The sequence below is a fragment of the Belonocnema kinseyi genome, chromosome 2 (assembly GCF_010883055.1).
Source record: "Belonocnema kinseyi isolate 2016_QV_RU_SX_M_011 chromosome 2, B_treatae_v1, whole genome shotgun sequence".
NCBI lineage: Eukaryota > Metazoa > Arthropoda > Insecta > Hymenoptera > Cynipidae > Belonocnema > Belonocnema kinseyi.
The window spans coordinates 55,736,986-55,743,335 of NC_046658.1; positions in this window are offsets into that span (position 1 = coordinate 55,736,986).

Consider the following 6,350-nt stretch of genomic DNA (forward strand, 5'->3'; position numbering starts at 1 on the left):
ATTACAGTTTGCAGTTTGAATCGCTTAAATATCTGCATTAGAACTGAAGATAATATAGTTGCACGTTTTTGTGCTTTTAAGCAACAATTCTTATTATTTTTTAAATTTCTCAACTGCAACTGGTTCAAAACAGTTTTCCTCATACTCATGAATTTTTTCAAATTTTTCCCATCGCCCCTTGTATAAGAAATAATGCTCTAAACTTGACTTTTCTCAAATATACCCAAAAATCCTAACTTTTGTTTTACATTTTTCAGTCTGCTAAGCGCAAAAATTTTGTTACATAAACGTCATCAAGCCCATTAACGTACAACACTTTCAGCTTTTAATGACTGTTTTTTTGTTGTGCTAGCATTTTTTTTTACTGAGTTGTTAAGCTTCAAAGGTAGATGCCTATAGTTTTCTCGCCGATAGTAGTCTGGTTCCCGACCATTCGACCCCACTTAAAGTCGGGGGCTAGTCGGGTCATCTGACTAGCCCCCGACCAGTAGCGTCATGGTAGATTAGTAGGGGGCTAGTCAGATGACCCGACTTATCCTAGTCGGGGTCTGATCGGGTACTAGTAGGGGTCATATGATAATACATCCGCGTGGAATATTAACCAAACTCCCCAAAATTTGTGGAACATCCCCTAAAAGTTTGTCGAAATACTTATTATTTACGGAAATCTCCATAAACTTTTTTGAAATATTTAAAAGTGCTCAAATTTACCCAAGATTTAATGGAGAACATATTCTATGCTTAAAAATACATAAATTTATGTAACTAAAATTCCCCAAAATTTGTGGAATATTTAATTTAAAAAATAAAAAATTCAGCTGGAAGGCAGCAATGGAAGAGTTTCGCTCTGAAGGAACCGCCATGTTGGCCACAGTAGTCCAGGCTCCAGGTAATTATGCTTCGTTACGTGTATACTGCTGTCTTAAACACTCGATGCGTCATTTCTGTTGCGCGAGAGGCAATACGTCGCGCCCTTGCGGATTTTCTTTAAAGCTACCGGTCCAGAACCGCAAGACACAAATGAAGGTGGTAGCGAAATCTGAATTGTACCGTGCTTAATAGTTTACTACTAGGATACTGCTCTTCACTGATTAATCAAAAGTTTTTTCTCTTTCCAATTTCAACTACATGAAGGATTAGACTTTATTTACATATGGCAAATCTTTCAGATCAATTTAAAAATAAGCATCTGTACAAATTTAGTGTCTTATGAATTTCGACAGACTTTTTACCCACATCTATATGTATTTTTTCCAATATGGATTTTCTTGAAATTCCATACAAAGGTATTTATAAATGTTCCTAGAAATTCGAAATTTTCTAAAAAATACTACAAAGAAATAAGATTACGTCTTTTTTAAGATTTTGATCGTTGTTTTTATAAAAAGTTGATTTCTGTACAAAATTATTAACTTAATAATTATTTATTAAGTATATTTGAGATGAATTTAACATTAATAAATCTTGTCTCCAAAAAACGGTGTAAAATTATTGTTAAATATATTCTTAGTTTTTTTAGGATAAAAAAATCATTACTTTTTTTTAGATATAACCTCATTTGATAAAACCTCGCCGAAAACTCAAACATAAGAATAACCCGACCACAGCCCCACTAGCTCCCGACCGGAGCCTGAAGATTACCCGCACGGAAATTAGTGAACAAAAAGGCCCGACTAGCCCTTAACCAACCACCGACCAGGCCCCGACTGAAATGTTGACAACAAAAGCCCAACTAGTTCCCGATTAGTCCCCGACTGGGTAATTTTCAAAATTATTAACCCGACTAGCCCCCGATCAGTGCCCGAATTGTAATAGGGCTAAATGGGGTTATTTCCACACGGGTGTGCTAAAAAATTTTAAAGATAAGAAATATTATGAAAAAATAAAACTAATATTAATATTTGCAGAAAAAATGTTGTACTGTTTGAGTGGTATTCGCAAAGGGGGAAAGAGCAAAAAATCAAATTTACAAGAGAGCATGAAAACCTCTAAAGTTGAAATCGAAATATAAAGAAGCAACAAAAGTTAATTTCCGAGATGAATGCCGCGGATTGCGATAAAAAATTCAGTTTTGAGTTTAAATAAAAAAACAAATACCTACTTTTTATAAATGTTAAATTCTGGTAAAAGAATCAATAGGGATTTAAAATGATCGAAAAATTATTTGTTGGCCAAGAAAATGAAGATTTATTGTAACGATATCGCACTGTGAGAGACAACGGATTCGACTATGTATTCGTCATCAAATAATATAAAGAACGATGTTTATCTGCATCGATTTTAATGTAGATATGTAAGTTTTGTCTATTTAAAATTTTTTTTGAAACTGTACGAACAGGAATTATGTTAGGAAAAGTTATGGAAGATAAAGAAAAATTTGATTATGTGAAATAGCACACGCAATCGCACGGGGGTAAGGCATACGTAGCGTCTTACTTACCCCTGATGGGTTCCCACACCCGCAATTACTATGATAAGAAAAAGCGATTTCGAGAAAATCGTTTAAACAGAATGTGAATCTCATTTTTTTTTAGAATGTTCCACAAAATAAACCCATTTTTGGAAAAATGCCCCTTAACCCTTATAAATTGCCACCTTTCAAATACTTCTAGCTTATGAATGTATCAGCTCATTAAAGAATTACCCTGGTTATAGATTAATCTGATAATTAACGAGACATTGATACGTTATTTAATAGATTATAGAATGGCAATGGTTTCAAATGGATGAGCACTTTCTGGTGACAAAAAGTGGTGACCTTCCCAAATAGTCTGATACAGCCGATAATCGAGATGATGAGATTTTGGACGTTAGTTTCGATTGGGAACATTCACGATTCATTGCACTTCCACAAAAGTGAATATCGGTGTCAATGCAGATACAGTGGTTGGTCGTCCCAAGTCCAAGCAGCCCCCATTTATGAAAAGCATCGGGGTGTACGATGTTTACCGATGCGAACGTAAGGTGTAACTTTGTAGAAGTGCGAACGGTGGATACCTCAAAATCCAAATGGCTCACAATTGCAGCTGCTTCCTTTTACAAAGAACACCTTGGAAGCTTAAAGGTTTTTGTCCCACCGCACCGAGGGTCGGATTTCGACACTGACACATTTTTCCAGAATAGCATCTATTTTGACGAATGGAATTCGATGCTTTGTTTTCGGTGCAAAGACGGAAGGAGCTACTCCCATACGTGCGATCTTTGCACCTTGAATTCATCCCAGCATCGAATAAGGCGAGCCTACCAAATTTCAACAATGAGGCTCCTTTGTTTGGCCCGCATTCAGTTTAATGGCGTTGAAGAATCTAAGAGGACAATGGCTTTTTTTGGGGCCAATTGCCGTACTTTGAGATTGTAGTCTCTATGTATCTGCTCATTGTCATTTTAAGGAAAATGATTGACCTGCTGTTGAATGAAAATTGGTAGAAAGGTACTTTTTTTTAAGATCAAATAAAGAGTTGAAAAGATTTTTATTTGGAAATATGATACTGCAATCGAGTGATCCTGGTCCAAACAAGCTGATCAATACAAAATTTTAAGGAGTGCACCAATTCTATTTCTAATTTCAATTAAAACAATAATCAGGTAGAAATGTGCATATTTTCAAAATGAAATACAATCAATTACAGTACAGTACGATAATGCAGTATTATCATTCTGCCATATTTCTGAAGAAAGGCTATATTTGCATGGTTACTGATCTGCATTTTCCAATACATAATTGTTTTGAAAACCAAACTTTCGTTTTTAGGTACTTCGGACCTGCTCTATTAATTGGTGAAAAAAAAACAATTTTCATTATTTAGATGCGAAGCTGTAGATTGGTTTGACATTCAAGCAGAAAGCAGGAGAGAAAACGGATGAAAAAAAGCAAGGAAGACCGCTTGCCGGTCGAAGAAACACACTATACCGGAAATCACATTTAAGTAACTCCCTTTTGAATCGTTCTAGAATTTGAGCCCTCAGCAGTTTGCTAATTCGGGGACCGCGGGATTGAGAAAGAGAGGCGATGCTCAGTCATGCGTGACCAATAGCATGAGAGCAGTAATCACAGCACACAAATCGTTCATGCCACTCTGAATGTTTACGTTCGGAGTGAGCAATTGCTGTGTTCCATTTAAGTGAAAGCCATTTAGGGCCATCCTGAAACCACACTGAAATTGGATTCTCAGTGTACTTACACTTTACAGTGTACTCAAAGACTTTAAATAAAAATTCGTTGGAAATTCAGAACTGTAGGGAGGTTTCCTTTTCTTTCCGAAAGCTGAACCGAGCTAGGCCAGAAACAGGACGAAGAACGTCTTAAAGCCAGGGATTTTTCGATGCGCAGTCGACCCCGCAATACTGAAATTCGTGTAGATAGGCTCACCTTTTTGTAGGTAGAGCCTTTATTTAGCAGCAAAGGTTTATACAATGATTCATGCGAAGGAACAATATGAACCAGTCAGAGAATTCTTAACAAAATAAATCAGTGACAAGATCAAGGAAAATGAATTTTAAGGAGAATTAGTTGTGTTTGAAGTGAAAAAATCTTATTGGTGTTAATTTTTATGTCTTTTATATCAACTTTTCTCCCACTTTGATGGTCATTCTTATCGCAAAAGTCTGTGAAGCGTGTGTTGTTAGCGTCGCGCGTAAGTAATCGCTCTGAGGTTGGCGTGTCCGGGAGCAGAGCCATACGCGTATATCAAATAATTGCAGCCGCTATTTGAAACGGTATGGACTTGCCAATTCTTTAGAAAAGGAATTTTTAATGATGTTCTAGTAACAAATCGCCTGATATAATTTGAGCAGATGAATTTCCATTTTCCTCGAACAATCAGATACTTTAAATCATCCTGTTTTCCCCCAAGTCATAATTAGTTAACTGTTAACAAACTTTGCCTTAAGTATAATACAAAACATTTATAATTTGCCTTCTAGTTCATACTAGCTTTTAGATATTCATTAGCATACTACTAACCAACCTATCAGTGATAGGGGAAAAGCTCTGTCATTGAAAGGTACACAGGTGTTACTTAACCATCCACTCGTATGAAGAACACAAAAAATCAATAATTATTAACAAGCAATGTGGACTTTGCTGCCATCATGCTTTTAGTATTAAAAAACAACTATTTCAGTTATACTTGCAAAAAAAACTCGTAATTGAAGCGTATACAACAAGGAAAAGCTAAATCTCGTACTCTTGAAAACCAAAACTTTCACTGATTATTGTATCTAACTTAGATAGGATAATTAGATTTTGCTTATTTCCGAATTTACTTAGAATTTCGAATCACCTCAGCAGTGGTTACACTGGTTCAAAATTGTCAACTATATGTATCTGTGAAACGGTAGCACATCTTTTCTAAAACACTTTTTTACATTGAATTCAAATCTGACCTCCATTTATCTCCATCAGCTGTTCTTTAAAACATATTTGCTACCAATTTTGTTATGAAATTTTTAACATTGTGTCAAATGTTTTGGATAAAATTGCTAAATATTTAAGACTTTATTTCGATGCATTTTATACGCTTAATCCAACGATCATCTCAATTCTCTTACAGTCCTAACAATTCTTGAGATAATCACGAAAAATTACGAAAAATTAGAGTCTGAAGGACATCATGATATTAAAAAAATAATTGACTTTTTAGATAAACCAAAGGTAATTTTTATCGTTGCTGAAGAAAACGTAAATAAAGAAATTCATTCTAAGCATCCACCGTTCTTGCGAAATATAGTGTAACTAAAAGAGAATATAGGACATTATGTTTTACATTGAAAAAATGGTGGCAAGATTTTTTCAAATACTGAATTTTTTCAACTAATTAAGACATTTAACCATTATTTTTGTACTCTGGTGAGGGATGGCGGTAATTTCTCTAAAAAACAAACATTTTTATTTTCTTGAAAAAATACGCATGTTGCCAAAAAAGTTCATAGAGCAAGGTCATACCTCTTTAAGGGTACAACCCACTTTAAACGTTCAAAAAAAGCCTATTTTTGCTTTTTTTCAAAAAATAATATAAAATTTATTGGTGTAAAAGTTGATAGGTTTGATAAATAGAGTCTAAAAGTATTTTAAAAAATTATTTTACTGGTTTCTTTTCAGTTTTTATATAGAAAAACTGTAACTGAACATAAGGTCATGCTTTTAAGGTAGGTAGACGGTAGGCATAGTATCTCCACAACGGCTCATCTGAAAAAAAATCAAAGTGTCTTAGTTTTAGTATGACAGTAGCTGGAAGATGAACAACGGATATTGTTTTTTATCAATAAATAACATAATGGCTGTAAAATAACGCTTTTTTTTCTACTGATTGTAGTGAAAAAAAAAGTTTCGAGAAAAAAGTTTGCTTGCT